The sequence below is a fragment of the Sciurus carolinensis genome, chromosome 4 (genome assembly GCF_902686445.1).
Source record: "Sciurus carolinensis chromosome 4, mSciCar1.2, whole genome shotgun sequence".
NCBI lineage: Eukaryota > Metazoa > Chordata > Mammalia > Rodentia > Sciuridae > Sciurus > Sciurus carolinensis.
The window spans coordinates 135,791,910-135,815,865 of record NC_062216.1 but is presented as its reverse complement, the minus strand read 5'-3'; the positions used below and the strand labels follow the sequence as shown (position 1 = coordinate 135,815,865).

Here is a 23,956-nt window from a genome sequence, read left to right as displayed (position 1 = left end):
AATCACACATTTTTCTAGATAATTACTAATTACTTTCAAACATCATTTTTAAAAAGCACACAATATTTCACTACACAAAAGCTAATGGTTTAATTAATCCTCCTTGTTCTAGTAAACATATGCTTACCCATCAAAATATGGTAAGAAGAATCTGAACTATTGAGCTGGATGTACAAGAAGAAGGCTCTTCACATTCATGCCTATTAATCATTACTTAAATAGTGTAAAACTCTTTGCTCCTGCTTAGATTTATTCAGAAGCTACGATTAAGAGTAGTACAATGACAGAGCATGATTTAGTGAGCCTGGAGCTGGTAGGTTTGAAGGCACAGGGCAGAAACAGTACCAGAACTTCATGAGGAGGTCATCACCCTTCTACTGAGCAAGTGTAGCTGAATGAATGAGGTCTCCATAGGCAAGAGCTAGAGTCTGTCACCTAAACTCTGGTAACTTTCACAGACCCCGAGTATAAGTTGCATGCTTACACCTTTGTGTATTTTCCTACAGAGGGATCATAGCTTTCTTCAAATTCTCAAGAAGTCTGGGATCTACCAAAATGGAGATCTTTTCAAATGTTTGGACACATGAAAAACTCTTTCTATTAATTACAGAAAGTTTAACATGCATTCACAACAGTTAAACAATCTTTTTAAAGAATATATTGATTCTTTTTAGTTATTCATGACAGTATAATCCATTTAGATATAATTATACAAACCTGGAATATATCTTATTCTACTTAGGATTCCATTCTTGTGGATATACATTATGGCGGGATTCACTGAGTTGTTTTCATTTATGTACACAGGGCAATTATGTCAGATTCATTTCACTGTCTTTCCTTTTCCTAATCTTGCTTATTTCCCTCCATTCCCCATTATCTAATCTACTGAACTTCTATTCTTACCCTCATCCTGCTGCTTTATTATGGATTAGCTTCCACATATCAGAGAAAACATTCAATGTTTAGCTTTTTGGAATTGGCTTATTTCACTTAGCAAGATGTTTTTAATTGAACACATATCCATCTTACTTTATTATCTTTCATTTCCATGCAATTAGAGCTTCTTATTTCTGTTTTCATGTTTATAAAGTACCACCAACCTAGAATTTATCCTCTCAGCTCTCCATTTTCTTTTCCTTGGTCAGGCACCATGTGGCAGGTGAAATTTACATGTAACACATTAATATGGTTCTATAAATGGTCCAGCTGGTTGTGCCTTCCCCCCAAACCTAGTAACTTCTGGCCTGAGGGAACTCATTCATAACCATTCTCTGAGGATCACAACATGAGTCCTGACCTTAGTCTGTGTTCTCTGGAGAGACAGAACCCCCTTTCTTAAGTCATGCAAAAGTACCATGTACTTCCAGCAATCATGCATACACACGAAGGAGAAACCTCTGTTTACATGCTGCTCCCAGCACTAAAGTAAATTCACCTCTTTTATCATACCCAAGAAAGTGAACAACAATTTTATCATAAAATATCACCGTGAGAACTATATATTTATCCATAACACATGTAAAAATGTCTTCAATCCATGTAAAAATATGAATATTTTGCTATCATCATTCAATTATGTGTAGTAACAAACAGACTGGCATTTGCCACCTACCTCGTGTGCAATGCCATTATAAAAAGAAGTTTTGATGATTGGTTTTTGGAAATTACTTATTCATGTATCTTTAATCTTGCCTATTCCCAAAAGTTCTAAGATTGTCCACATACTTATATATAATAAAACAAGTCAAATTACAAGCTAATAAAATATTTAAAGGAAATGAATCCCCTGGGATTATCCTCCCATCCTCTATGCATTTTATTTTCCTTTTTATCTCTGTATATTCCACATATGAGAGCTTAACATAATGCTCTCAAAGTTCATCCATTTTCCTGCAAATGACACAATTTCATTCTTCTTTAAAGCTAAATAAAACTCAATAATTGTATATATACCACATTTTGGACCAAGGGGAGGGACAAGAAGATGGAAAGGGAAGATACTGGGGAATCGATTGACCAAAGTGTATTTTATATTGATTACATGTATGAATATGTAACAAGGAATCCCACTACTATGTATAACTATAAAATACCCAAAAATAAAAGTAAAGCAGATGGATAAAAAAAAAAAAATGACTCAAAGGGGAAATGAAAATAAAGTCAAGAGTAAAGTTGAAGACAAAAAAAGTTGAAGACAAAATATATATTGGAAGATGAAGGCAATTTGCTAGAACTTGGTCATGAATTTAGATTATAGTTTGCAAGGCATATAGCTCAAAGACAAATAGAGGTATGCAGTCATGTGGAATATTCACGTAAAAAGTTATCAGCTCCTGGTATAGAATTATGGCTTCCAAATCAACATATTTTACTTTTAATATATAGTGACCCATTTATTCACAATGTAAATACAACTAATTTTGTTACTAAGGTTAGAGAGAAATTTCTCCCAAGGGGTCTATATAGGTAGGTACTGTGATATGCAAATATACTAAATAGAATCATGCGCTTCATAAATATTTAATTTTTAATTTCCTCCATGTAGACTACTGGATTCACAATATGTCTCAATTCAAAATTATATTTTAAGAGGTATCATAATAATATGGTTTGGGTATATTGTGTTTTGCCAGCCCATGTTCATCAGTGAGATGATAATGTCTTTAAATGTGGGATTGAACACTGGTAATCTATTTATAGTAATCTATTGTACGAGTGTTTTGTGCAGCTAAGAAATGATTGTCCCTCAGACTGGCACTTTCTCTCCAGTATGCCACAGGTCACATTGTTACTTTCATTCTATTTTGCTACTTTCTTGGCCATTCTAGTCCTTTGAGTTCATCTCCCAATCTAGACAGATGAAATTTGTGTCTCCATTTAAAGAATCCTCTGCAAATCTCCTTTCTCTCACTTCAACTTTTCATAAGCATTTTGAAGCAATGTCAGATACTACAAGTTAATGATTGAAATTTCGGTGATTATGAAGAAAAGTAAGCGGGGTATAACCAGCATCAACTTATCATGAAAGTGGATCAAAGAAAGCTGGTGATTAGTTAACAGCAGACAGACATTTGGTACCAGGCCTTTCCTAAGATGTGAGAGTATCACTGTCTAAGCATTTGAGTAGAAGATGATGTATTTATTCTTTTAATCTTCATAGCTAGACAACCAAGTGTGCTGCTCATCTTGAGCATAAAAATCACAACTGAAAACTGCAATTTAATCCCAAGAAAACCATTTCACACACATTGTCAATATTAATGTAAATATATTGTGTAAACACAAATACTTTTAGTTCCTGACCATTTTTAATCATGAGTTCAACAAGGATGGTATATATAAAAGAAAACAATTTTAGCAGCCAAATAACTAGCAATAGTAGTAATTATTAATGGAGGCCGGTGAAAACTTTTTTTAAAATACTTTTTTAGTTGTAGGTGTACACAATATCTTATTTATTTATATGTGGTGCTAAGGATCAAACCCAGTGCCTCACATATACTAGGTGAGCGCTCTACCACTGAACCACAAACCCAGCCCAAGCCTGTAGACTCTATATATACAGAAGAGTGGACTATGAATCCATCAAATTCTACTTACTGCTTTTGTATTCATTAGGTTGGCAACAGGAGTTAGTTGACATAATTTTTTAAAAAAATAGGATATATTAAAATGGCATAATTAAGTGGGTGAATGTATCAAAGCTATATCTTGAGTACCATGGAGAAAATTGCATATAAAGTTGTCAAAACACTTATTTAAGGATTAATCTATGAGAAGTATTTTATTAAAATTATAACCCTCATATGCAACAGCATACTTTTTGCCTTTTCTGCTTTATCTTTCTACGTATCTCTTATGATTATCTAACATTATGCATTTTACTTATTTTTCTATTGTCTGACTCCCCCAAGAGAGTTTAAACTCCATTAGGACAAGAATTATTTTTCCACTTGATTTAGCCAGGGATTGTGTACCTCTAGTATAAATGGGCCTACCATTAAATACCTGATGAGTATCTACAAATGAATGAACAGAATAATTTGCAGCCAATTTCCCTTAAAATGTATAAAAGATCTTGCTAAAAAAAAAAAAAAAAAAAAAGTACATAAACAAAGTCAAATAATAGAGACATAATAAGTAAGGTTTTTCCAATGGAAGATGTTAACTATATTGCTTTTCTTTTCAGATCTTGGTGGTAATAAAGCCTTTTTGTATTTGTCTATAAAAACATCAATAAACTTTTATCTCTGAGAATTATCACTAAGCAAAATGATAAAAAGCCAATGCTTTTGGCAAAGAGAGTTCTGATAAGATGATTGATACTTAGGAAAGGAGAAATCTCTGACTGTTTATCAATGAAGGACATGCCACCAAGGTGAATATCACAAAAGGGTGTCATATCTATGTCACTGGATGCCTTTATAGTCCCTAAACAGACAAGGAACACCTGTTTCTACCATTTAGGATGATGAAAAAATTGGGAATATAAAGTTCAGAAACCAAATAATATTTTCACTGTGATAATTTTTTCATATCACATATATGCTATTGAAATATCCAGATGTGTCTGTTGTTCATGAAGGACAATAACACAAACAAAAAGGGAAACAGGAGTCGCTCATAGGAAAGACAAGCAATATGTTTAGAGCATTAAGTCAGGACTGGCTGCTATCATGTAATATGTCCCAATAGTACATTTTAGTCATTAGCAGTCACCCTAAACCTCAGTAAGAATTCAACACAGATTCCAACTGCTTGAACCATCAAGGAGTCTCCTTTCAAATCAGCTTCTCATATGACTGTGAGTTTGCTCATTGAAATGGAGTCTCTCAAACAAAAAGGATAGAAATTTAAGATAAAAGGATAACCAAACCAAAAAACTCAGTTCAGTTTTCAAGTAATATGAAAACCCCTATCTGCTAACATCTCCTAATTCATTTTATTCAGGAAAGTCAGTGTCAGCATTCACATTATTTATTTTTAGCCATAGCAGGAATTTGCTTCTGAAGTTTCCTCATAGAAAGACATAGATTCATAAAAAGAGTGATGAGGTGAAGTCAAATGTTTATGAAGTAAGATATTTAATTTGATGACATATCCTTACTTTTTCCTAATTAACCAAGAGACTTCAAAACAAATTTTCCTTACATGTCACTCACCTGAAACCATATTTTGTTTTATCTACTAATTAGGAGGTACAAACATACACGTTCTTGATATGCCTTGACAGAATGTGTGTAATGTAGAGGTCACACAGATCTACATTTGAATACTGGCTTTCTCCACACTGGCCCTATAACCTGGAACAAGTTATAGAACTTCCCTGAGTCCTGAGAGAGGGCTACATCCTTGTTGTAAGTGGAGTTAATGATGTTACATAATTAAGGATTCATAAAAACTTTGAAATCAAGATGTAAAGTCCTTCTCACAGTGTCTGTCAAATCAAAAATAAAGGATGATAAACATCAGCATTTATTAGTAGGTTTCAATATTGAATATCTAATATTAATTTTTCATACTTGGTCATACTTCAGGCTAAGCTAAATCCAAATGGTGAAGTCCTTGACTTTGTATAAAATGGTAAATTGTTGGACAGGCTCAAAAAACTGTGATGTAAATGCCATTGCTAGGTTGTCATTAACTACTCAGGCTAGACACGCTTGGCAACTACAGAGACAACTTAGGGGAACCATTATTGCTAAGCCACCTTTGGCTTTCTGGGTCTATTTCTTAAGAGCTCTAAGTCAGTCCAAACAAAAGTCTCTACTAAATAATACTCCCCTGGCTACTCAGAGGCCAGTTTATTGAGTTTGGTTCCATGACAGGTTCTGTCCCAGTGACATTCATCACCAAGGCTACTTCCCAGCAAACCTCTGGAAGGTCCCCAACTCAGACTTCTGTCCATTTGGAAATGTTCCACCACTAGGACTGCAAACTTATTTTCCACTGTCCTCCCCAGGCACCCTGACATTCTCATTTCTGATTTCTTCACTGCTACGAATATATATACTCCTCAGTGCCAATACTCCTTCTCCTACACTTCCTATATGTTTAGTACCTCTGTGGATGGAAGGAAGGGAAGACGGAAGGAGGGAGAGATACAGGAAAGACAGGGAGCAAGAGAGAGAGGAAGAACAAGTGAAATGTGCATATTTGGGCCCAGTCACAACTCCTGAGCTCTACTCTTCTGTTTCCAAATGCCTACTGGTATCCAGAATACAGCATCTTTAATGTCAGTCATCATTCTCTAAAAGAAAAAAAAAAAAAAAAAAAAGAAAAACTCCTTTTTTTTTCTGTAATTCTATAAATAAAATGTCTGATCCATAAATGTAATATTTCTTTTGTATATCTGAAAAAAAAAAAAACAGTATCCTAGTTATCTGGTCAAACATTCATTTCATTAGACAAACTGATAATAGCCAATGATCTCATAATGGAAACTGATAGATTTTTTTAAAAAAATTAATATTTGCTGCCCAATGCATTGAAAAGTCAATTCAAGTATGTTCAAGTAATGGCTAATAATAATGATAATACCTATTCACTTTCTTGGTGAGAAATCTGAGTTTCCATAATGGAAGCATATTTCAAATACTGGCATCAGAGGTAAAGATTTAATTACAAAAGTATATCATGGTAGTTGAGATTATTATTAAACTATTACTTTCAATGATTCAAGTTTTATTTTATTAAATTAAAAGAATATAATAACCCATGTTCATTAAACCATGTTAAGAATTATCTTTTCAAATGTATTTATGACTTTTGATGGATTTACTCTTTTTTCCTGTGGGACAAGGAAATATATAAAGCTTCAGACATCAAAGTATTTATTTGACCAAGAGTACAAAACCAATCAACATTCTTCTTTTCAAATACAGTAACTACTGCACTATCATCAAATGCTTCTGACAGACTGCAGGACCACTCTGGAAGCTGTGCCCTTCTGTTAGTGATTACTGACAAACTGGGCATTTTACAAATGTCTGAAGTTATACAAGAAATTATATTTGAAAACCATATCTAGCTAAACTTATCACATATAATTTGTATCAAACACAGATTTGACTAAGGCTTATTTCATAAATATGCAGCAACTACAATGTACTAGTTAAAAGCACAGGCTGTGGAACTGACCACTCCAGATTTAAATTTCAATTTAGTTGTTTACTCTGTGAGATACCTTGAACACATAACTGAACCTTTCTATGCCAGTTTCCCCAATTAGAACACACAAATCAAAATAATCCCTATCTCATGGGTTTTTATGGTGTTACATATATTAATCCACATCTTAATGTCTGGCTCATGGGAAAGGTTCATTAAATATGTGCTTTTTTTTTTTTTCAAAGTAATATAAATGAGCAAAATTAATCTAAAAATAAGTCATAATCCTCATTAGGCAACCCCTCATGTGCCAGATTTGAGCTAGTTATTTCACCTTGTGTGGTTTTAACAACAATCCTCTGAGAGCTATAAAGCAAGCCATTATGGAGAGGTCAAAATTGAGACTTAATAAGAGTTCAAACAACTTAGGTACCAATAAAATACTGCCATGCAAGAAGCCAAGATGGGGACCTACCTCTGGCTCCATGACTTTCCACAACACTTCCTAATGGTCACTATTCCTTTTTTTTTTTTTTTTTTTTATTGTAAACAAATGGGATACATGTTGTTTCTCTATCTGTACATGGCGTAAAGGCATACCATTTGTGTAATCATAAATTTACATAGGGTAATGTTGTTTGATTCATTCTGCCATTTTTCCCTTCCCCCCCACCCCTCCCACCCCTCTCCTCCATCTATACAGTCCTTCCTTCCTCCATTCCTGCCCCCCTCCCTAAACCCAACTCCAACCCCAACACTAACCCTTCCCACCCCCCATTATGTGTCATCATCCACTTATTAGCGATATCATTCTTCCTTTGGTTTTTTGAGATTGGCTTATCTCACTTAGCATGATATTCTCCAGTTTCATCCATTTGCCTGCAAATGCCATAATTTTATCATTCTTTATGGCTGAGTAATATTCCATTGTATATATATACCACAGTTTCTTTATCCATTCATCAATTGAAGGACATCTAGGTTGGTTCCACAATCTGGCTATTGTGAACTGAGCAGCTATGAACATTGATGTGGCTGTATCTCTGTAATATGCTGATTTTAAGTCCTTTGGGTATAGGCCAAGGAGTGGGATAGCTGGGTCAAATGGTGGTTCCATTCCAAGTTTTCTAAGGAATCTCCACACTGCTTTCCAGAGTGGCTGCACTAATTTGCAGCCCCACATCCTCGCCAACACCTGTTGTTGCTTGTATTCTTGATAATCGCCATTCTAATTGGGGTGAGATGGAATCTTAGGGTGGTTTTGATTTGCATTTCTCTTATTACTAGAGATGTTGAACATTTTTCCATATGTTTGTTGATTGCTTGTATATCTTCTTCTGTGAAGTGTCTATTCATTTCTTTAGCCCATTTGTCAATTGGATTATTTACATTCTTGGTATAGAGTTTTTTGAGTTCTTTATAGATTCTGGAGATTAGTGCTCTATCTGAAGTATGATTGGCAAAGATTTTCTCCCACTCTGTAGGCTCTTTCTTCACATTGCTGATAGTTTCCTTTGCTGAGAGAAAGCTTTTTAGTTTGAATCTATCCCAGTTATTAATTCTTGCTTTTATTTCTTGTGCTATGGGAGTCCTGTTGAGGAAGTCTGGTCTTAAGCCGACATGTTGAAGCTCTGGACCTACTTTTTCTTCTATAAGATGCAAGGTCTCTGGTCTGATTCCGAGATCCTTAATCCATTTTGAGTTTAGTTTCGTGCATGGTGAGAGATATGGGTTTAGTTTCATTCTGTTGCATATGGATTTCCAATTCTCCCAGCACCATTGGTTGAAGAGGCTATCTTTTCTCCATTGCATATTTTTGGCCCCTTTGTCTAGTATGAGAAAATTGTATTTATTTGGGTTTGTGTCCATGTCCTCTATTCTGTACCATTGATCCACCTTTCTATTTTGGTACCAATACCATGCCGTTTTTGTTACTATTGCTTTGTAGTAGAGTTGAAGATCTGGTATTGCGATACCCCCTGCTTCACTCTTTCTGCCAAGGATTGCTTTAGCTATTCTGGGTTTTTTATTCTTCCAGATGAATTTCATAATTGCTTGCTCTATTTCTGTAAGGTACATCATTGGGATTTTAATTGGAATTGCATTGAATCTGTATAGCACTTTTGGTAGTATGGCCATTTTGACAATATTAATTCTTCCTATCCAAGAACATGGGAGATCTTTCCATCTTCTAAGGTTTTCTTGAATTTCTTTCTTTAGTGTTCTGTAGTTCTCATCGTAGAGGTCTTTCACCTCTTTTGTGAGATTGATTCCCAAATACTTTATTTTTTTCGAAGCTTCCTTTTTTATAAAATTGTCAGTTGCCTAATTTTAGAATCCTAGAATCTTTCAGTTAGCAGACACCTTCAATATACCATGGTAAAATGGTGTCATCTTCTCATGGATGCAGAAGATTAGAGTTTAAGTGACTTGTCTGAGGCCCTGTAACTACCCTATTTTTTCCTTTATCAATAGAGGTACCATCTCTTTTGAATGTTAAAAACATTATCTTTAATCCCAGCAGCTCAGGAGGCTGAGGCAGGAGGATGGTGAGTTCAAAGTCATTCCCAGAAACTTAGCAAAGCCCTAAGCAACTCAGTGAGACCCTATCGCTAAATTAAAAAAAAAAAAAAAAAGGGGGGACTGGGAGGTGGCTCAGTGGTTAAGCACCCCTGGGTTCAATCCCTGATACCAAAAAAAAAAAAAAAAAAAAAAAAAAAATTATGTTGCCGTTATTATCCCCATTAGACAGCAATTTGATGAATATGTATACAGGCCATCTTAACAGGAATGAAATGGGTCAGCCACTAGGGCAAGTGTGAGCCAAGTTCTCAGACTGAGATAAAAGGAATAGCTTGCTGGTGAGTTAAGGTTCTGCCAAAGGAAGGGGTTAAGTTTCATGTGGAAAGGAAACAAAGAGAAAGAGGTGGGGTTGATGTGTCAAAGTAACTGACAGGTTTTCCACACCTTCTTTTAAAGTAATTATGATCCCTTCTATTTCCTACATCTTCACTGCCTTCCTGCCCTCCAGCCCCTTCCTTTCCCTTCTGTGATTACTGATCTGAGTTTTTCTGATTGGGGAAAAACAAAACAAAACAAAACAAATAGTTGTCTGGGTAAGCCTTCCGCTGGCGCTTCCATTCTCTTTCTTTTAAGAAACTTGATCGCTTGTTATCTCTTTTTTCTCACATCCTTTTAATTTCTCAACCTATAGCAATTTTTCTCTCCTCTCCAATCCACTGGAACAAATGTTGCTCTGAAATTAACAATCATGCCACATTTATCATTTGGTTTCATGTCCCCGTTGACTCCTTCTTCCTTGATTACATCATTTTTTTTTCCTCGTTTGTGTTACAGTTTTCTCTTGGTTGCCTCTTCTTTATCTCAATATCCCTTTTCTATATAGTTAGTTTTCTCATGGTTTATTTAGGAAAGTAAACCTTCTACTTCTACTCTGTGTGCTTAAGAGGAAGGATCTCTTTTCATTCTTTTCTTCTCAATATTTCCAGCCTCAGGTCTTATCACCCCAGTACACTAATAAACCATGTCTCCGCAGAACTCCATGTTCCAATGTTCCTCTCATTAGAATGCTTTCTTCTTTGACTTCCTTGTAACTTAGCTTAACAATCATCTTAACTGAATGCTTGAAACAGTCACCTACTGCTGCTTCTGCGCTCCTCAGCCTTTGCAGCACCCAGCAAATTCTTCTGTAATTGTATTTCTCATTCGAAGGCACCTCTTTGAAACAGATTCTTCATCTTCATAGCTTACATGGTACCCAGAGTTCAGCATATCCTTCCACAATGAGCAATCAAAGAACAAATTTTGAGTTATGTGGTAACTGTTGACATGGGTATTTAGAGTCAACAGAGCACAGAGCTGAGGCAGAGGTGGCTGGGAAAGGGATCTGGGGCTGAGCAACAAAAAGGGATTTGGGGCTGAAGGACTCAAAGAGGTCAGAGAACCTTGAGAGAGAAGGAATTCGGGTCTGGCAGCAAGACTTGAGTCAGAAGTCGCCTTCCGTCCAGAGTATGAAAACACCAGGCTCTTCCAACAAGATTTTTAACAGAGAAGGAAATTGAAAAGATTAGGATTTCAGGGAATTTCTACTTTCCAAATGCCATTTGTAAAATTTAATAACTTTCATCATGTTTTATGTTCATGAAACCTTTTAAGCAGGTTTTTTAACATGACACAACTGATAACACACCATTAAGAGATTTTACGAGAGGGCATGGATAGGGCTGCCTTGCTGCGGCATGTGCAGATCCTTCCTGGATGGGGTATATGTTACATGAACTGGGAAAGTTTCCAAAACAATGACTCAGATTTGCAGTCACAAATGTCTCCAATACACTGACATGAATATACAGAAATGTGTGCAGCTAGTTACACCATTTATGAATGAGAGATTCTTCAGCTAATTCAGGGGCCTAGACCTCTGCCAAAGGAGTCAAGTGTTAAAGATGAATAAAATGCACTGATGCAAACATCAATGAAATATTTTATAAGGTTTCAGACCATTGTGAAACCAATTTAATAAGTGTCTCTCTTTTAAAGCCCATAGAGTAATAAAGACAATTATTATCCTGTTCAAATCAATGAAATATCAACTTAAATGAAGTTGGATTCTAGTTTGGAACCTGATTAAAATGATCTTGAAATGTTTAAAAATTAATTTTTTTCTTAAAATCCCTAAATCAAAATTGCTGAGACCTAGATCATTTTCATCTTCCTTTCAAAGTCACCAGTGACTGGTCCCAATTAGAAAATGGCCAGGGTCCTATGCATGGGCTTTAAAACATGCACCAAAATGACTAAGATGGCCTATGTGGTAACATTTACATCTGACAGGACACAAGTGGGGTGATTTTATTGAATTTGAACTGATTCTGTAACTCAAACAAACACGTAAACAATGCAGATGATACAATGTACAACATAATTAGAGAATACAGTTAACTCTGCAAAGATGGTCCTACACATACAGGAACAGCATCTAAAATGTTGTTCCACTTCAGAGGGTATTCATCCACTTGTGGGAATAGTTAAAGCAATCAAGGACAACACGTTTTGAAAAGATGACTTGGGGCAGAGAAGAAAATGTTTTTACATAACGAACATCTGTCATGAGAAGAGCCACCTTTAAAACTAGGCAAGTGAGGTCCATGTTCTGGGCCCTTTGCCCCAAAATGTCACATAATAGCGGTACCTTCCTTGAAATCATCAACATCCCTCTCTGGTGCCCAGACCTGCCAAGATCTACAGAGCTATCTGACAGGGTGTAACAAACCCAGATCAGAACCTCTTCAGGCCCCTTCCTGTTTCTTCTGTTTAGGGCCCTCTCCAATACTTACTCCCAAGTATGTGGTCAACCAGATGCTCTGATCAGCTTGATGACTCATATCTATCTAACTTGGTGATCTTGTCTGAATTCCAGGAGAGCATTCTGGCAAAGGATACCTGCCACTAATCAGTGCAGTCTTTCTTTCAGAGGACTGCACAGGATTAGGCTACAAAACCAAAGCATACATAACTTATTTTTGAGAGATGCTCATTCAAGTTAGGCAGAGCGTGAGTTCAGGGGTCTGCTCAACCAATGGCCAGCCACTGGTCTTAGGGTTTCAGCCTTGTGGGCCCATATATCCGCTCTTACCTGCCCATTTTCCAACTAGGACAGTACTGCTGATCTATAGGACTGGAAGGTAGCAGGGTTAATGGCAGGCATCTTTTATGCTATGGGCTCCTTATCCATAGACTCCAGGATTACCATCCCTTTTCTTTGCTGGTTTCATTCTAACAGGGAGGGACATCTGTGGCGATGGCCATGTCTGTCTCCTCCTTGAAGTTCTTTCAAGATTATTTTCCTGTGACACTGAGAGGCACCTGATCAATGTCTTCTCTTCCCTCCTATTCACTTGATAACATTATGCTTCCCACACTGTCCTAAGATGCATAATCAAGGGACAGATATTCCTTCCATGAATGGGACCACTCTTCTTTCTCTACCCAGGTATCCCTCATCTCTCCTGTACTGGTGAAAGTGTGTACAGAACAAGTGTGTGTACATTTAAAGAGATCACATTCTAGAAGTGTAGTGATTGGGCCGATAGGGTTCAAGAGAAAATATGATTGGAAGAAGTGTTATTCTATTTCATGCTGTAAAATTCTGAATGAGAAATTTAACATGACTAGAAAGAAACTCATGGCTCACGTTTATTTTCATGTTCTGAGTAATAAATGTCCATTTGTGGTTATAATTGTACATTAAGATCAATCTCTAGAGAGCCACCAGAAGCCAGTACTCACAGAAGGCACCACTGGATGCAGTGCCATGAGTAATGAGTATTGAATAAATGTTATTAGGGAACTGCAGAGGCAATATTTCAATACAAATAGGTTCTGGAGAGATGTAGCATTTAGAGTAATAACAGCATTACTACCTTTTTCTTGCAGTGGAAAACAATCAATTAGCCACAAATTCAGCTTTTCGCATAGAGAACATGAAGAGATGGGTGGAATTTTAAGGGAGAGGAGTTGACTAAAAACAAATTTGGAATAATCATCCATATTCAGAATGAAATGATCATGTTTTGAACATTTGGCATAAGAGAGTGCAGGCTACACTGATGAAATGTCAGAAGGTTGGGAGATGATAGCTATACCATGTAGCTAGCAGTTCAGATCAGTTTATCTTAGGGGAGATGCTGAGGTCTAACAGTCTTGGATCTCACCTTCTTTGGCAAATGAGGGAAATTCCCAAAGTAGTTTTCTACTACTTTTCTATGTAACTCTAGGATTTTGTAAGACATCAGTTAGGATTTCTTAATGTAAGAATATAAAACCAATACAGATTAATGAAGTTAAAATGTTAACATCAGCTGGCGATTTTGAAAAAGAATTCTCTTGAAACAGACTTTTTCAAGTCTTACTATTACTGTTCTCCCATTATCTTGTTATGCTAATCACTCTGCACGGTTTTGTATGATGACTGAACATACCTACTGCAGTTATCATGGGAACATACACTGTGTAGTTTTTGCCCTTGGTTGATTCTATTTCTTTCACTCTTCTCTCTCATGAACCTTTCCATTCTCACACCACCTTCATGTAACTCTAACACTTTCACAAGCAAAAGCATAAGCATTCTCATCAAAATAAACAATAACAGATCTAAGATACTCTCAGTCTATTTCTTCTTTTTATGTTTGATTTTTAAGTGAATTTAAACTCCAAAGGAATTATTTTTAAAGTTTCCCCTATCTTAAAATGCAACAACCTTGCAGAGATCAGTGAAGTAAGAGAGGGAGGGAGATAGAGTGTACATGGCAGGCACTGTACTAATATAATCCCTGATAAGTTTTAAATGATAATTTATTTTTCTTCTTCAAATTATCTTTAGATGCTACCTTAGAAAATGATCTATAAACATGCTGTCTCCTTACTGAGTCTAGCAAAAGCATGTATCCTTCATGTCAATAGTAACCAATCACAGCAGGGTTCAATGTTATCTCTGACTTGCAAGTTCTATGCCTAAGTTCAGTGCTGGGTCATATTTGTTGCACCCCAGCAAGTATTCTTCTATGGACCAAGAATCCACTTCCTGGTTATGTCCAGAATGGCCAGTTGTTATCTTCTATCACTTCTGTGCATTGAGCGTTGTTCTTCTGGGCCTCCCCCTACATATATGTAGCTGGACCACTGTCCTATCTCTCTCTACATTTCCCTGATTCGTTATCATGCCTAAGACTTGGGCCCTTCTGGGATGAGTTTCCTACTAATGAAATGCATCCAATGATGGGGACCCAGAAACCCCCAAACTTTAGGTGAGGTTCCTTTCTGTGGAATGGCATTTTGTTTCCCATACACTGGGCACACTAGCAAATACCTGCCACTTGTTGAATACCTGTACTTCCTACTGATATGCTCTATCAGAAAAACTAAATCTCTTGCTGAGATATAATTAGCAATTTGTCTAATTAATTTGACTAATTAGCAATTTGTTGAAGCCCACAGGATCACTGAGAAGGATGTTCTCTCTATTTGGCTAGAAGTCTCTGTTTTTTTCTGCCAATGCCAAGAAGGCTGACCTGAAACTTAGGGCAAACTTAAGACCTCATTTGGAGAGAAAGCAGTAGTAGGGTGGATTTTCTTTTGCTTTTAAAGTAGTCAGAATTTAAGCTTATTTAACTTCATTTCTTAAAAATCCAGTCATTTGGGCAAAATCCTGTAACTCAAAACTTACCATGCTTCTGTTCCCTAGTACTCACAACTACCCGAATCAGAGTTTACCTTGGTAACAGTTTCACTTCCCTAATAACCCAGGACTATGATCTCCCTCCACCCTGCCACCTCCTGAAGGGTATGCATTATCCTGGATGCCCACCCTACAAGCCAATTCTGAAAAGTCATATAATAAACCTTAAATGACTAATAATATTTCTTTTGCTTTATACCAGGAATCTCATATAAAATTGAGCGATTTTTCAATACAACTTCTTCATAATGATGGCTTAGAAGTTCAACTTACTGACAGCTAGAGTACTATTAAAAATACAGCTACAAACGCCTTTTCAAATGCTCCAACTGCTGCTAGTACAAGTGACACTAAACAATAGCCAAAATCAACAGTGGAGGCTTAGAGATGCTAATGCAGGTTAATGTTTTACTTTGAAATTCACATGTATGCTAAGAAACCCTGTCTCCAAAGCTAACTTGCATGCTGCTTTGTGGTTCTACAGAGCTTGTTTTCTCATTCCTATTCCATTTAGGGCAATGGTACAGAGGCCAAGATATTTCCTCAGCATACAAAAATCTCTACCTGAATGTAATCAAAATCCTGACAAATGAAAATTACTTTGGAATATGATCAAAGGTTTTCTACATGGCTGCTTGGTGACTTAAAGACACCACTATCCTTATATTTTTCCTGCCATATCTTGATTTAATACTGATTCCAAATAAGATGTAAAATACTAAATATATTCTACAGCAGATATATTCTGATATTGACAATGTTCAAAAGTCTAAAATATTCAAATCACAAGCAAAAAGGTCCTAGCTCCCTCAAATATACAACTTCTCTAAAAAGGAAGCACCTGTACAATTGTATGTATAAAAAATAACATATATTCAAATCACTCTTGGAGTATCTTCTGTAGGCAGAAACCCAGGGCATCCTGAAGTATACCTTCAACCGGAAGTCATGTGCCAGATCTTCAGACTGCAGCAGTCATGGGAAGACCAAGCATTACAGGGAAAATCAGTGGTTCCTTTGGAAACAAACTGGGTCTAACCCAGAAATAATTTAAAGATCAGACTGTATTCATCAACAAGCAATTTTAAGTCCTGCACATTTGTTGGTAGAGTGCTGAATATCCAGAGCATAGATAATCAATCTTTGTTCACTCAAACAAAGATGGCAGAAAAGCAAAAGGATGGCATATAAGTCATTTGGAGCACATTTCTCAGGTTGTTTCCCTACTCTGGGTGAAGAACAGTTTTACTTGACAAATCTAAAAGACAAAGGACTTTATTCAGAACTTCACGCTTACTGTGACAACTACTGGACACAAGTAGCAACTAATCACTCAGGATATGGCCAGTCTAAATTGAGATATGTATGCCATAAGTATAAACACAAATCGGATTTCAAAGGATTAGTCAGAAAAATGTAAACTATCTCATTAATAATTTTCATTCTGAGGATATATTGAAATACTTGGCTTAAATGAAAACCTTAGCCTCCTAAAATAAAAAAAAATCTTATATTTTTAAACTTCTTAAACATTGATTTTTTAACTTCCTTACTACTAATTTCATTCTATCCTTCCAAAGTATTTTAATTTTTTGTCTTATTTATTTGCAAGAAAGAAAGAAATTTTAACCCTATCCTTAGCCCACCTAAGTGCAGTTTATATTTCAAATACATCAAATTTTGCCCATAAGAACATTTAAAGGAAATTATTTTTACAAGTGTTATAATTATGTATATCTTACAATTCTTCAGCAGTTTCCAGCTATTTAGACTACAAATAGTTAGTGACTTTGAAGAAAAATATAAACTTCTAATAGTTATTCTTGCAGGTTTTGGGAATATAGCAACAGAGAAGATAAAGAGAAACTGTCCTCCTTTCTCTGGCCAATTGTATTATGTTCTTGAGTATTTAATTATCAATTACATTTATTTAGTCATCATTAAGAATCCACCATGGGTGAGATACCATTAGAAGTGCTAGAATTTACAGTCATGAAAATAGTCTCCATTCTGATGGGGTTTACATTCTAGAGGAAAGATAAATCATAAACCAATAAACAAACAAATACATATGTGTGTGTGTGTGTGTGTGTGTGTGTGTGTGTGTGTGTATACACATACACATCAGAGGATAAGAAATCAAAACAAAACAGACGCATTATGGCAAACGATGAGAAGAGAGAATGATATGTAAATTGATATCTTAAATAGAATGGTCCCAGGCCACTCTGGTGAGATGACATTTAGGGACAAAGAAATGATGAGATAAACCTCACAGACATGTTAAGGAAGAGAAGGAAAAGGAAAGCCTGAGTGGAATATTTGCTGTATGCTCTGGATTATCAAGAAGCCTACTTTGGTCCAATTAAGCAATATGAGAAACATGGAATCAGATGGATTTGGAGTTTGCAGGATACAAAAAGAACCTCTGTTTGAATTCTGAGTGGAATGAGAAGCCTAAGAAGGGTTCGATGGACATGGCACAAGAATTTCACAAGGCTCTACAATGAGCATTGCACAAGATGACTCACAAATTTTGTGCAATTTAATTCCAGAGGTTCTAATATTTCTACCATTGAGGAAACTAAAGATCAAAGACAGTAAATAACTTGACCAAGAGTCACAAAGTTAATACATTACAGAGGTAGAATTCCAATCCTTTGTCACTTGAAAAGCCCAAGTCATCTGGAATTTGGCATCATGGAAGGTGAGTAAAGAGAGTTCCAAGGAGAGCAGTGTGAAAGCTATTCAATTTGTATAGAAATATCAAGGGGGTAAGAGTTAAAAATGCCAACAACCTTCCTTTCATTATATAATCCTTTATATTAAAGTTGGAACACATGTAAGAGTAGATGCTCTTAATATACGTTTAAGGAATGAATAAATGATATTATATAATTCAAGAAAGGAAAATACATTTCATGTATAAAAACAGTAATAAGAATGAGGTATGGCCGGGCATGGTGCACACCTGTGATCCCAGCGGCTGGGGAGGCTGCGGCAGGAGGTAGTCAGTTCAAAGCCAGACTCAGCAACAGGAAGGTGCTAAGCAACTCAGGGAGGCCCTGTCTCTACATAAAATACAAAAAAGGACTGGAGATGTGGCTCAGTGGTGGAATGCCTGAGTTCAATCCCCTGTCCCTGTACACACCCCCACTACAAAAAAAAGAATGTGGCATGCTGTCTGTGTGGCTACTCCCACAAGGCCCACTGCTGCAAAAGGCTTACACTTTCCCATCATGTGACCTTTAGGGTTGACCCTATGTCTTACTTTGGCTAAGGAAACTGAGTGGAAGAGACAGAGACAAGTCTCCTCTGAGCAGAAGCTCTAGAACCAACATTCCATCTGATAACTGCTCTGTTTCCATCTGTTATGACCTTGGCATGCCCTGTAGATACATGGCTGTTCCTCAGCTTGAGACTCAGGACAGAGGACATTATGGGGATCCTCAGGCAATATTTAACATGGGCAAGGAATAAATCTTTGACTTGAGGAAATGCTTCTGTGGCACAACTGAGCAAAATCTACCTAAAAGACTTAAAAGGTAAAAGTTGAATAAATTGAAAACTGGGAAGTAGTCATCTTATGGAAGTAGTAATTCAAATCTGATGACAAGCATATATTTAGGAGTTTGTCACAAGATGGATGATTAAAAATAATTCTTTCAGTGATGTGCTACATCTACTATATATAACTTTTTAAATGTCCAGGAATAGTTTAATAGTCCAGTTAAAAGGTACCAACTAAATATAAATGACAAGCATCTGTGGATATTGTATATGTGTCTAAAAGACTTTCACAGTACATCCATATTCGGGGGTGTACTTTGAAACAAGAAAACAAGAGTAATGCAGAATATCATTTTCAACCCATTTCTGAAATATCTTCAAAGGAAGGTCAACCAAAAATCTTTTTTTTTTTTTATGAAGGCCACTGACTTTATTGATCTAAAAAAACTTTGCAAGGACAGTGACTGTTATGACAAAAAAAGGTGCCAAATGGCATCAAATAGACCAGAGGTGAAGGTGGGGGTGAGGGAAGGGGCCAGGAATCTAATCAGAAAAGCTGGTTAACGGTTTCCATGGAACTGGCAGGGGAAAGATAAAGGGAGTTGCATGCAAGAGCAAAAATTCCAAAAAGATTGAAATGGTGAGGGGAGAGAACTCCCAGAGACCCTGGAGTACAACAGCAGCAATCTTTTCCTTTGTAGAGGACAAAAAGGAAAAGGAGCCCCACTCAGCTGCAAACTCTGGATAATGGGGCTGGGGATTGAGGGCCCCCCAGAGAACATCACAAGAAGGCATCACATCATTCTTGAAGGCACCCAAAGCAGTCCTGGGACTGGCTTGGCGTTAGCGCCACATGTGTCTTTCAGCCATTCCCTGAAGAGGTCTTCATCTTTGTTTAGCAAAACAGAAACTGACCAAGGACAACATATGCCTTGTCAAACCTTGTCAAATCCCCTTTCCTCCAGCTTCTTGCCCAGGACTTCACCAATCCCAGCCAGGATTCCCACTGGCTCTTCCCCCATAGGCTCTGCCATTAAGTCTCCATGCTTTTGGTAGGTTGTCATCTTTTTTCTTTCTTTTTTTGCGGTACTGGGGATCGAACTCAGGGCCTTGTGCTTGTGAGGCGAGCACTCTACCAGCTGAGCTATCTCCCCAGCCCGAGGTTGTCATCTTGCTCCAGCTTAATAGGCAGCTCTGGCTCCTATAACGGCTACTCTCGCCACTCGGCTGCTCCCGCCGATACCTCAAGCCACTAGAACTTTCTTCAACCCCGAAATCTTTATATAAACTGTGGCCATATAGTTATGGATATTTTTTATATGACATTCTAGATTCATAAACTATATAGGCCCTGAAGGAGAACAGATTACTGACATCACTGAGAATGGCCAAGATAATCTAGATATTTCCAAGCACTCCTTGATTCCCAAGTTCAGAATAATGCGTCAGACAACATACTGGGTGGAAAAATAAAAATACATATTCCAGGATGATAAGAGAAGAAATAAAAAAAAAAAAAACAACACAAAACTTTTGACCATTGCATCAGCACACTATAAACTGCAGAATCCATCTGAGTCAGAATTTTGAAAGTATATTTATTCCTATTACTCCTATTTTTGTGAGTATTTCATTTCCACTAGTCCTTGTTCTTAATATTATTAATAAGAAAATAGACAACGCATTAAAAATACTTGGTAGCAGTCTTTGTGCAAGTTTACAAAGTCCTTGCTCACTTCTAGAAGGGAGATACTTTTATTATCTTTGCTTTTCAGAGGGAACAAAATGATAGTCCTAAGGTAAGTATAATTTGTGCCTGTTCAATTACAGTGCAAGGATTAAAAAGTTGACATTTCTTTTCCAAGAACAAGTTAGTCTGTTAATGTTTTCCAGGGCTTTCCTACAGCATAAAACCTTTATCTTTAAATGTTCCTAAAATGGTTTCTAATTTGACATTAGTTTAACTATTAATGTTTTATCCAATAGTTTTTCAAAGAGGGGACTGTAACCCCCACTAATTGTGATCAGAGAGCTTTGTGCCCCTTGCATCTCCAGGTCATAATTGGTACAGGATAGACACGAAGAAGCAAAGAGCTCAAAGTACCTGTGGCTTCTGTTAAAGTCAGGCATTTCATTTTTATCCTAGAAGAGGATTATTAGGAAAATAAAAGCTGAAAATTATGAATTGTGATGTAAGAGATCGACATCAATTTCAGAAATAGTCTACTGGGGGAAAAGACTATAATAGGTTTCAGGAACAATGGAAGACATAAGAGGATGGTGAAAGTCATAGGTCTATGAAAGGACCCACCTGTGAGCAGCTTCACAACTACCTGAGAAAGCAGAGGAAATTAAACTATGGTTTTTATTTCTTTTTAATTCAGGAAAGAAACTTTCTCTGACATTGATAAAAATTATTCAGAATATTATATTTAAACCATTTCATAAAAGATTCTCTGTCATGCCAATAATGGTTTAAGTTCATTTTCTTCTTTCACCAATCACTATCTTACTACCTCTTTGGGTTTAGTGTAAAATCAGGAGCAAAATAACAGTATTAAAAAGAACATGAATCTGGCAACACTTCTGTCCCAAGGCAGGAGAAAACAAAACCTCTTAAAATGACTGGTTTCATGAGAAATTCAGGCAAAGTTTCACACAAACAGCCAAGCCATTGGAAGCACAGCCAAAAGGAACATTAACTTTTTCCTAGGATTTTCACAAAGTCTTGCTAATACTAGTCAATGGGGTTGCCATCCTGCCTAAAGGTTTAGTAACAGCGAGAGACATGAAATTGTGATTAAGAAACTTGCTTTGTGCAGCTGTCCAAGTTTCAGTGGGTAAGAATGTGATATTCAATTAAACTCAAAGTCTGGGATGTACAGAAATAGCTACAATCTGCATTGTGAATTGAGAATATGGAAATGAAAGACTAGATGAAGGCGTCTTTTAGGAACAACAGAGGTCACTGTAGTAATCCAATGAGCGGAAATGGTAACTTCAATAGTTTGTTTTAGAGTATAGCTTTAAAAGACCTTTCACATACAGTGTTATCCCTTCCCCACAGGGTTTAAGACAATGGTAATTCAATTAATCTCTTTGAAACCGGTTCCAAGTGACTGGGACATTCCTATTCCCCAGTATGTTGATATCAGCTTGGAGAGAGTAGAGGGCCTGAGAATAAATGACTGAAACAGGAGCTCTAAATGGATGAAACTGGAAAAAGGGAATGGTAATATGAAATTAAGAGAGGCCTACAATTTCTCTGGAGAGGCTCATTAAAAAATATTCATAAACTAAATTTAGTGAAAAATTTAATTACTAATTATAAGTTATTCATGGTTGCTGAAGCAAACTCAGGTGTACCTAGACTCCATTTCTCCCTGTGTCAAGATCCAAAATAAGAGTCAATTGTGTGACATTTAGTGGCGTTAAAAGAAGTAGCCTGAAAAAGGTGAAGAAATTTGAATCTTTTTTAGTGAATCACAAGTGAAATGCCAAAACATCTTTCATTCAGTTCTTCTTTGAATATATTTCAATGCATTATTACTTCAGTAAGCACTAATTATCTTCATCTGAAACAATTTCATGTTAGACAGGATTTTTTAAATATAATGTGTGCCACTTAAAAAGCAATGAGTTCAGTGTTTGTTGTATAACAATACTGGTGGACCTCCCCCTCTTCTCCCTCCCTTTTCTACTCAACTGTGGCAAAGCATAAAAGAGAATACAACACTTCATTTTTAATGCTATCATCATTCTCAATATGACCTAACCGGTAAAAACTGCAAAATCAGCAGTAGATCCAGACCTAGGGATTGTCTTTAAAAAGAGAGAAAGAGAAGAAAAACACATTTGTTCCATCCAAGAAACTGTCGTTAGACTTAGGGATAAAGTTTGCTTTTGGCTACTGCTAAGTTCAGCAACTGCTACTGCTTCATTTCTGAATGGTTATCTACTTTAAAAGAAGTGATCTAGAGAATATTTTAAAAGGGATATTTACTGTGAAAAGCTTTGACATAAGCTTCAGTGGAAAAAAATTTATGAGGTGTCTATAATGTTTAAGGCAGGGTGCTCTTAAGAATGATAAGTAGTATTCTCCACTGCATGGGTTCTAGACACTCAATAAACATTGATAAATGGATTGATTTGATAGGTAGAGGTTGGTAGGAATTCATTTTTACTTTCTATGTGTTTTCAATTTCTAGCTTCACAACACTCTTACAGGAGATAGTCTGGAAATTTTTCCAAAATATGGATGAACTGAACTTATAAGACCTGGTTTGTTCACCAAATACACTTGAAAGGTTCCCATCTTAAAGGCATATTTGTGCCTTTGGGTCACAAGTCCTTCCATTTGGTTTGCCTAAAGCAAAATACAGGACTATGTCACAGGCTTAATGACTTAGAACAGTTTGGTAGCAAAAGAAGAAGGCCTAAACTCAACTCATTCAAAGATCCTATAATCCGATCATCTCACCAGGGAAGAATATAAGGTGTGCATTCCATTTTGAGAGAGGTTGGTGAGGTGGTGAGGATGGTTCCCTGTGTCTATCACTATACTAAGTCACTTAATCCTCACAAGAACTCTATGAAGTAAAAACTTTTAATATCTCAGTTCGCCGTAGTGAAAACAAAGGTTGGGTGAAGCTAAATATTTTACTTAGGAATAAATGTGGTCCAGCCAGGATCCAAACCCAGGTAGAATGCATCTAAATCCTATGCATTACTGAGTCAGTACTGAAGGATTGCAGTAGTGAAAATCCCTTGAACCTGAGGCGAGTGTCTGTCCTAGCTTGCTCTGCATTTCATTAAACTGAAACATTTTAATGTATCTTTATCTGTTTTTACCTATAAATGAAGAAAAATGAACTCTTGGCTAGACTTTTTATAATAGAAGCGCCAACTCTGAATTTGTGGGTACTGGCACATTCAGGTGGTAGTTCTGTCTCTATAAGAGAAACACAAACATCCTGTCTATATATTGCTTTAGAAAATGTTAAGCAAACAGTTTCCTCCTCAGCTTCCATGTCAAAATGGAGTATGTTTCATGTTTTACACCAAAGAGAAGATCTG

General features: G+C 36.5%; 1 protein-coding gene and 1 pseudogene across 1 annotated transcript in view; both read right to left on the bottom strand.

Annotated features, from left to right (window-relative positions):
* The window catches only part of Nav3 (neuron navigator 3), a 707,491-nt gene that overhangs the window by 386,776 nt on the left and 296,759 nt on the right, over window positions 1–23,956 (bottom strand). The gene's annotated exons all lie outside the window — the stretch shown is intronic.
* Window positions 19,662–19,944, bottom strand: LOC124982434 (barrier-to-autointegration factor-like; annotated as a pseudogene).